Genomic DNA, 10,412 nt, shown 5'->3' with positions numbered 1-10,412 from the left:
ATCATCATGAATTAAACTTGTTATCGTGGATTCTCTCTTCTGTGAAGCACACTCCAAATTATAGAAAAAAGAAGAAAAAAACTATCCAGAGCCAGGCTTAGCGGGAACAGGGCAGGCCGGCTGCAACTCTGGAAGTCATCTGAACCCACCTAAATTCACACCAAATCAGACACCACGTACACACACCATGAGGAAGTTGTGTCAGCACACTGAATTACACACCACCGAATGAAAAGCAGCTAGCCTTCCCCGTTCCACACTGGCTCACTGGATCCTGGAGAGGAAGAAAACCACATTAATCAAACTACACAAAAGAAAAATTACACTGAATAATCAAAGAAAGAAAACCACCAAAGTACACATTACAGACACTGTGGTGATGTGGCTTTAGCACTCAGGCACCGCTGACGAAACCACATTCAGCAAAAGCAGATGAGCGCCTGAGTGGAACCAGAATAACTGGACAGTAAATGAAGTGAAAATCAAAAACTTATACATTAAAACAATATAATACAGTGCAAAAAAAGAAAATAAATTCATACTATAATAAAGCTGCAATAGATCAAAACCAAATCAGAAATAGCAACAAAGAATAACACAAAGACAGCAACAAAATAAATTAGCACTGTTCGCAAATAAAAAAAAAGCAACAGAAAAAAGAAAAATCTAGAAAAACAAACTGTACTTGAAAGCAAATCAAAATAAATGTAATAAGAAGCCTAGCACACAAAAAGCTCATAGCTACCAGCCCAAATGACCAGCAAAACCGCTAACGGGGATGAACAAACACCAGACGCAAAGCTGTACTGTTACTCACAACAGGTGCCATGGCTCAGTCTACTGGCCAGCATTCACACCTGCTAACATCTGTTACTATGAACAATACAAAAAATACCTCCACCACAAGTGATGAGGAAATTTAATGTGGATACCAAACTACCTGAGAGCAAACTCCATCAGAAACTTGCCACCAGCTCCGCTATAATTAAACTATTTCATATTAGCCTTAAGCTAAACACATCATTACACCGTCAGCAGAGTCTCAACATACCTGAACACGAACAATAACGGGAAAGGAAATGCCAGGGAGGAGAGAACCCAGAATCAGCCGGACACACACTCACCAAAGTAAGGGTCCTTAAATAGTACGGCCACTTCTACCTCATCGGTCTGCCCAAAACCAAACCTCAAACGGGCCAATAAGATAAATCACTTATTCTGCCACATATGCATCTCAACCTGAGCTCGAACGAGTCTCTGTTACATTACAATTACATCAGTGGGGAGTCAATTTTCTAGAATAAACATTTTTAGAGCAAAAGCTAAAAAGACCTCAGGCTTCACAACGGACACTCATAAAGCTCAGACATTGTGCTTTTATGTGCATTTCAGCTTTCAATAATTCATGCATATTACATTTAAAAACAAACATTCAGTACTTATTTACATCAAACTCTTGACCAAAAGCTTCACACACACACATACACACATACACACACACACCCACCCACACACACACACCATACATAACATTACATACATACATACATACATACAATTCACAAGTCTGATTCACAAGACTGACTAAAATATAAGGAAAAGGAGCATCACTGAAGACTAACAAAAAACACCAAACCTGCAAACTTAATGCCAAAGACAAGGTGATAAAACATTCAGCTCATTTATATTCTCTGCTGTTGTTGGTCAAGCAGTGAGATTGACAGCAGCGTATTCACTGTAATCCTGATTATTCCTGCTACTGACACTGTCAGGACAGTCAGATTTCTTGTGGAAATTCACCACTGCGTAATTCAGATCCTCAGCAGATGTGATGCAGCACTGAGAGTCACCAGTGGCTTTCTGAACTGTAGCGTAAACGCAGTTAGAAGAATCAGAGGGGTTTGTGGGTAATTTGGCAGTGGAATAAACAGTATCAGAGGGGTTTGTGGGTAATTGTTTGTGAGCGTCTTTAATCTCCTCATAATCACAACCAGCGTGAGAAACCTGAGGAGAGACAGAGAAATTATTTACAGCTCTGAAGATCATCAGGATGGAAGGCATTAGACATTAATATCATTTTATACAGTAACTGGACTCACCACTTCATGTTTTCTTGGTCCAGTCTGAGATGATGAATCACCACCTGCCAAAAATCCTAAATTAATTACATTATAATTGTAAATTCTTTCACACAATCAAATATCTGTATTTTGCTCATGTCTCGTTTAATTTCAGTATAAATGGTGAATTTCTGCATCTAAAGAAGTTAAGAATGAGTTTTACCTTGAGACTGACGCTTCTTACAGAAAAACAGTAATAAGAGTCCAGCTGTGATCAGAACCAGAGGAACCAGAACCAGAGGGATGATCAGAGAAGAGCCTGAAAACACAGGAGAAATAATGTAAGAATCTGATCACTTTGAGCGAAATCAGATCAGATCTGCCTAAAAAAACTAGCACAATGACCATATACCAAATATCAAAACTCAAAACATGCCATTCCCATACCAAAAATACATATTTTACAGACAGTGTTATGCAAATTGAAAACCACTATATCTTGGTGATTTTAAACTCAGTGGCCCTCCTTCACAAAACTTACCATCTAGCAGTTTTATCATTGGTAGAATGTAAAATATTTAAATATAAGCTTTTCAGTCAAACACAATTTATGCAATATGCCAAACCTTTAACAAAAAAAATAAATAATAATAATAATAATAATAATAATAATAATAGTGACTGGGGTTTTAGATTTTAGTATTGATATAGGCGAATTCAAACCCCTGCAGACGTTCAGAGCTTTATGATTTCTAATTTGAAGAATTCACCCCAGACTACAGAATCTCAAAGCGTTTACTGAAGGCAAAGTTGTGGTTCTGGAACAAAATACAAAATAATCTTTCATGAGTAATTATTCAAGTAAGCCTTTACAATCACAAAACCAAAACAATCATCATGCAATAACCTTTATAAGTATAAAATTTAACCACAAAATAAGTTTACAGTTTTTCTTCAATTGCTAACGTACTTTTGTTCAATCTTTAGTCACATTTTCAAAATTCTAAAACACATTTAGCAGAACATCCGTCTGTTTTAGCCATACCATTAACACAATTCATGTCGTTTTCACACAAAATGCAGTCAATTAACATTTTTCTAAAATGCTTAAATTCTCTTTTCATATAAGCTTACCCCATACCAAAATCATTTGTCTTTCTCATCTTATTTGCAAATGCTTAGAGCAAGTCAGAAATAAAGACCCAATGTTCCAATCATTAAATATAGTATAAAACCTGTACATCTGCAACAACAGTACTGGAAAAATATATGAAAACAAATACTGAAACAACTGATAAGCATTTTTAATTAGCAGATCACTGAAATATTGAGAAATAGCAGATTCCAATCTCAGTTGGAAGCATAGTCAGGTGTTCAATTTCTTTCCATTACATGGACACACAGTAAAATAAGACTCTTTGAATCAGATTTGTTCAGTGTGGATTGTAATGATGGGTCAGTAGACATTGGACCCATTTGCAGCTTTATTGAAGTTTACCATAAACAGACAAGGATTCGTCAATACCGTAAACAGGTACAGGCAGTGGTCGAGGCTGGCAGCAGAGAATCAGAGTCGGGTCACAGGCAAAGTTCGATACAGCCGGCAAACAATCACAGGGTCAGATAAACAGGCAGGAGTCAAGGTAGGCGGCAGAGGTTCAGCAGAGATAAACAGTCCAGGTAGTAACGAGAAATCAGTCCACAATAACGCTCAGAAATGATCACTTACAGCAAATCAAGACTTTGCAGTGAAGTGTGTGTACATCTTAAATAGTGTGAGTGTGATATGGTGCAGGTGCAGGTGCAATCAGTCCCAGGAATGAGGGCTTATGGGTAATGGGTAAAGTCCAGATGGGTGTAAGTCAGGGACGTGCACAGGGGGGTTGCTCAGGTTGCCCGGGCAACTGCCCATATGCCCTTCTCGACTCACGTTGCCCTTCCGAGGTGGAAAAAAAAAATAAAAAAAAAATCGTACAATGGATGCATAATTTCACGTAGGCCTAGATTTAAAAAAAAATAAATAAATAAAAAAATCGCAAAGCCTCATTCACTTCCATATTTGGGCACCCGTACGAAAGTGAAAGTCAGTAGGGGAAGGGCAAACTCTGTTTACGTGGCTGCAGCGCTGCACGCGACCGGCACCTGAGCTGAGCCTGCATGAGCGGCACTAGAAGGAGATTGTCGCGGTTGTCGGGTGAGACGACTTAACGTTGTCGGAAAGGTGAGTAAGGTTATAATCGTTAACGAAAACGAATGAAAAAACGAAAACTAGGTGGGAAAAAACATCATCGTTAACTGAAATAAAAATAAAACTAGGCATTACAAAAAAACGATAACTAACCAAATCTGTAATGTGTGTTTGGCAAAACTAACTAAAACAAAATAAAATTATAGACTAAATGTCCTTAGTTTTCCTCTTTGTCAATGTTTTTCATAGAGCAAACGTTCAGCTTCATTTAATTTCCCTGCGTCTCTCACTCACGCGTCTCTCTCACGTACTCGCGCACGCACAGCCCCTCCCCTCCGTGCACACCGCGCCTCCATGAGAACGAGTGTTGGAAGCAAGTTCACGAAAGGTTGGTATCTCGTGAAAACCTTTACACAATCACACATTAAAAAGTGGTATAAAAATATTTTTAATTCTGAATATAATTTTGTCAGTGTGTTAATGTCGACCCGAGAAGCGATTGCTACTTTAGAAAGTTAACTAGAAGCAAGTTTGAGGTAAAATGCACTTGGGTTGTCGATGTCAAAACATTATTTAAGCTGTGATTCCAGTTAGGAATAATTGACGACGGGCCGTTGAATTATTAGAAAAATATTGCACACCTGAGGTGGTGATTCGGTCACGGGGTTGGGGGGTTGGGGGGTTGGGGGGGGGGGGGGTGCCCTTTTTTTAGGTCAGAGCAACTGCCCCTCAAAATTCCTGTGCACGTCCCTGGTGTAAGTCAATATTCAGACGATGGCTCCCTCCGGTGATCCGGAGGATGTGCCGGGGGGAGCTGTATTCCTGACATGAACAACAACACAGAGGAGCAAAAAAAAAAAAAAAAAGTCTGGGTAAGGGAGAGGAATAGATGGAGGAGAGGAGGAGTTGGATCAGAACAAGGGAGAAGAAGAGGTAGAGGAGAGGAGAAAGAATGTGTGCTGGATTGTGCATCTCTTTTTTTCCACTTAAACATGTAGAACCTATGAAAGCTTATTTCTGCCATGAATAGAAAATAAAAAAGGTAATTGTCTTTTTATCTCACAATTCTGGCTCTTTCTATAGTTTCTATAATTCCTATAGTTTATATATCACAATTCTGAGGGGGAAAAAAGTCAGAATTGTGAGATGTAAACTCACAATTGCTAAATAAAAAATAGATATAAAATAGAATTGTGAGATAAAAGTCACAATTACCTTTTATACTTTTTTATTCTGTGGTGGAAAAAAAGCTTCATCAGTAACCAAAGGCCATGTATGTAGGATTTGTTGTTGATCAATGGCAGCAATTTCAAGTTTTCATTTCAGTAAAAGCTTCATGTAAATCTTTTACTACAGCGATTCCACTACCACTGTTTCATATTTACAGAATATGTGGTCTGCGTAGGGCACTAACTACCAACGGGACACTATTCCACCCTCTATGGGGACAACATCAACACCACACACCCATGCCCAGAAAGAGATTTCAACCAAGGGGTCAACTGAAGTTCTGCATATATGGGGACACATTTGACCAGCAGCTGCCCTGAGCAATTCTGTTACTTTCGTCTTCTTTTTTCTACTGCACATTCTATAAAGTAATGACTTATTCACTTATGTTGCCAAAAATGCACACATTCAACACTCAACCAAAAATGTAGAATGGCTTACATGTAAACATTCTAATATTACTGCAGTAAAAGGAAAATGAATTATAAAAAACAATGGATTTCATATTTTCTCCAGGTAGAACCGAAACATGACAAGTAATGCACTTTTTGTAATGTATTTTGACCATCATTGCACTATGATTGACTATATGTTCATGTTGGATAGAAAACTAGTGCTAGTGTTTGACAGAACGACTCGATTTTGAATCAGGATTGCTGTGTTTTGATAGAGTTAGTGTATGTTGAAAAAGTTTTTTAGTGTTTTGAAATGTAGAGTTTGTGTTTATTTAACAAAATTTGGTTTTGAGCAGAAAATTAACTATTTGGCTAATTGTGTGATCTTAAGAGTTTAGAAAAAGTACTTTAAGTATTGGTAAACCCTTGTTAGCAATTGAAAAAATAAGAGCAGTCATTCTATGGCTGCCCACAAGATGGCGGCATTACCACATTAGATGTGACTGAGGCACATTTATACGATATGGTAAACAGGCTAGTTACTACTCACTAAATAACGATTGAGGGTCAAGGACAAGGTGGAAGGGGCCCTATGTTCACTCGTGCACAAGAGGCCGCCATTGTGTTTGGTTTTGATCAATAATTGTATCAGGCTGCGAGAAATCCAAGCCAATATCATCAATGATGACCATATTTTCAGAAACATCCAACGAATCTCTCTGTCAACATTAGGTTGAATCCTCAAGAAAAATCAAATATACATGAAGCAACTGTATCGGGTACCATTTGACAGAAATTCAGAGAGAGTGAAACATCTGCACAATGAGTATGTGGAGGTATGTATTGTTCATTGCTCATAATGTTCTGGCACAAAAAAAATACTGTTTAGATAATGAATAGCATCCTATTGTCTTTTACTGTGTTTCAGAGTCTTGCAAATGGATGCTGCAGAAATTCAACATGAATTTATATGTGGATGAGGCTGGATTTAACCTTGCGAAAACAAGAAGAGGGAGAAATGTAATTGGACACAGGGCAATCACCAATGTGCCAGGGCAGCGAGGGGGTAACATCACCATTTGCGCTGCTATTACACAAAATGGGGTCCTCCACCACCATACAAATCTGGGACCCTATAATGCAAATCTAATAAGGTTGCACAGGCAGTCCAACTCCTCCAGGATGGCACATCAATACGTGCCATTGCCAGAAGGTTTGCTGTGTCTCCCAGCATGGTCAGAAGAGCTTGGAGGAGATTCCAAGGAGACAGACAGAATGCCTGTGAATGTCTCTGACCAAACAATCAGAAACAGACTTCATGAGAGTGGCCTGAGGGCCCAACGTCCTCTAGTGGGCCCTGTGCTCACTGCCCAGCACCGTGGAGCTCGCTTGGTACAGTGGGTACGGAAAGTATTCAGACCCCCTTAAAGTTTTCACTCTTTGTTATATTGCAGCCATTTGCTAAAATCATTTAAGTTCATTTTTTTCCTCATTAATGTACACACAGCACCCCATATTGACAGAAAAACACAGAATTGTTGACATTTTTGCAGATTTATTAAAAAAGAAAAACTGAAATATCACATGGTCCTAAGTATTCAGACCCTTTGCTCAGTATTTAGTAGAAGCACCCTTTTAATCTAATACAGCCATGAGTCTTTTTGGGAAAGATGCAACAAGTTTTTCACACCTGGATTTGGGGATCATCTGCCATTCTCCTTGCAGATCCTCTCCAGTTCTGTCAGGTTGGATGGTAAACATTGGTGGACAGCCATTTTTATGTCTCTCCAGAGATGCTCAATTGGGTTTAAGTCAAAGCACTGGCTGGGCCATTCAAGAACAGTCACAGACTTGTTGTGAAGCCACTCCTTCATTATTTTAGTTGTGTGCTTAGGGTCATTGTCTTGTTGGAAGGTAAACCTTCGGCCCAGTCTGAGGTCCTGAGCACTCTGGAGAAGGTTTTCATCCAGGATATCCCTGTACTTGGCCGCATTTATCTTTCCCTCGATTGCAACCAGTTGTCCTGTCCCTGCAGCTAAAAAACACCCCCACAGCATGATGCTGCCACCACCATGCTTCACTGTTGGGACTGTATTGGACAGGTGATGAGCAGTGCCTGGTTTGCTCCACACATACCGTTTAGAATTAAGGCCAAAAAGTTCTATCTTAGTCTCATCAGACCAGAGAATCTTATTTCTCACCAAGTCCTTCAGGTGTTTTTTAGCAAACTCTATGCAGGCTTTCATGTGTCTTGCACTGAGGAGAGGCTTCCGTCTGGCCACTCTGCCATAAAGCCCCAACTGTTGGAGGGCTGCAGAGATGGTTGACTTTCTACAACTTTCTCCCATCTCCCGACTGCATCTCTGGAGCTCAGCCACAGTGATCTTTGGGTTCTTCTTTACCTCTCTCACCAAGGCTCTTCTCCCTCAATAGCTCAGTTTAGCCAGACGGCCAGCTCTAGGAAGGGTTCTGGTCGTCCCAAATGTCTTCCATTTAAGGATTATGGAGGCCACTGTGCTCTTAGGAACCTTAAGTGCAGCAGAAATTTTTTTGTAACCTTGGCCAGATCTGTACCTTGCCACAATTCTGTCTCTGAGCTCTTCAGGCAGTTCCTTTGACCTCATGATTCTTATTTGCTCTGACATGCACTGTGAGCTGTAAGGTCTTATATAGACAGGTGTGTGGCTTTCCTAATCAAGTCCAATCAGTATAATATAAAATATTGAAAGTTTTGGATAAGAAGCCTTTTTCTCACCACCACTGTAACATTCTTGATAAATATAGTTTAAGTTTCTCAAATTTTAAAATATTTAAATCTGCTTGTTTGCTCTATAAAGTTATTCACAATTTGGCTCCTCCTCCATTGAGTGAGTTTATCCAACAGAAATCGCTTAGAGGCTCTGGTTTACGAGTAACGCAAGCCACTGTTAGAGGTGACTGTGAGCCCCCATATAGACGTACATCCTTTTCTCAAAATGTTTTGTCATTTCAGGGCTCAAGGCTCTGGAACAGCATCCCACTTTCTGTGAGGGAATGTACAACTTTTATTACTTTTAAAACACAATGGAAACAGTGGTTGAGAGAGACCCAAACATGCGATCATATGTGAACTGCATTCTAATAAGTTGAGTTGGTAAGACGGGCCTGTGCAATATTCATATTTTATCACTACTTTTATTTCTCTCTTAGATTCAGTGCATTTTAATATTGACTGTTTTATTAGCGTGTCTGTGTACAGTTTCCTTCTTTTCTTTCTTTTTATGTGTAACACTTACCTGCCATGGGGTCTGCAGATGGAAATTAGCCTAAGGCTATAATGTGGCATATTTACATTGTCTTAATGTTCATTAATATGCATTGATATGCATTGAACACCAGAATTGGCAGGTCCGTCACTGGTGCCCTGTACTTTTCACAGATGAGAGCAGGTTCACCCTGAGCACATGTGATGGATGTGAAAGGGTCTGGAGAAGCCGTGGAGAACATTATGCTGCCTGTAACATGATCTAGGGAGGCATATCCATGGAGGGACACACAGACCTCTACAGGCTAGACAATGGCACCCTGACTGCCATTAGGTATCAGATGAAATCCTTGGACCCATTGTCAGACCCTACGCTGGTGCAGTGGGTCTTGGGTTCCTCCTGGTGCACGACAATGCTCTGCCTCATGTGGCGAGAGTATACAGGCAGTTCCTGGAGGATGAAAGAATTGATACCATTGAATGGCCCCAACGCTTGCCTGATCTAAATCCAATAGAATACCTCTGGGACATTATGTTTTGGTCCATCCGACACTGCCAAGTTGCACCTCAGACTGTCCAGGAGCTCAGTAATGCCCTGGTCCAGATCTGTGAGGAAATACCCCAGGACACCATCCGTCGTCTTACTAGGAGCATGCCCCGATGTTGTCAGGCATGCATACAAGCATGTGGGGGCCAAACAAACTACTGAGTACCATTTTGAGTTGCTGCAATGAAATTTCAGCAAAATGGACCAGCCTGCTGCATCCTTTTTTCACTTTGATTTTTGGGGTGCCTTTGAATTCAGTCCTCTGTAGGTTGATCATTTTAATTTCCATCAAACGATGTGGCATCCTTTCGTTCCTAACACATTACCCAGTCCATATCTGTATAGATATCCAGCATGATATTTTTCCTCATTGAGATCTGTGTTTTCCAAGTGTTCCTTTAAGTTTTTTGAGCAGTGTACATATGACGCTATGGCACTGGATGTGTCACACTCATGGCATGAGAACAATTAGCAGATTTAAATATAGAACAACCATATACATTTACTTTGATATGCACGCACAGCTATATTACATCAGTAACTCTGGGATGCTCTAGACAAACGTGAGATGAAGCGAATTACTCATTTAAAGATTTCTCATTTTGCATGTCTGCTCAGTGCAATGTCAGAAATATCTGAAGAGGTGTAACCAAGAGGCTTTGAGTTGAAAATCTCTTCAATTTCAGTCAAGACTATTCTCAGGACTTATTCCATCACTGTCTGTGCTCCAATGATAACTTGGAGAGCC

At 40.0% G+C, this 10,412-nt stretch overlaps 1 long non-coding RNA gene across 1 annotated transcript; it reads right to left on the bottom strand.

The window, feature by feature from the left end:
* Positions 1-921: 921 nt before the first annotated feature.
* Positions 922-2,385, bottom strand: LOC137026683 (uncharacterized). The gene is made up of 3 exons (XR_010895907.1): positions 2,284-2,385; positions 2,100-2,143; positions 922-2,004 (listed from the first exon to the last, which is right to left on the bottom strand). It is a non-coding gene; the product is annotated as an uncharacterized lncRNA (long non-coding RNA).
* Between the last annotated feature and the right edge of the window lie 8,027 nt (positions 2,386-10,412).

The sequence above is a fragment of the Chanodichthys erythropterus genome, chromosome 9 (genome assembly GCF_024489055.1).
Source record: "Chanodichthys erythropterus isolate Z2021 chromosome 9, ASM2448905v1, whole genome shotgun sequence".
NCBI lineage: Eukaryota > Metazoa > Chordata > Actinopteri > Cypriniformes > Xenocyprididae > Chanodichthys > Chanodichthys erythropterus.
The sequence above is the reverse complement of the archived record's forward strand: the minus strand, read 5'-3'. Positions and strand labels throughout refer to the sequence as shown.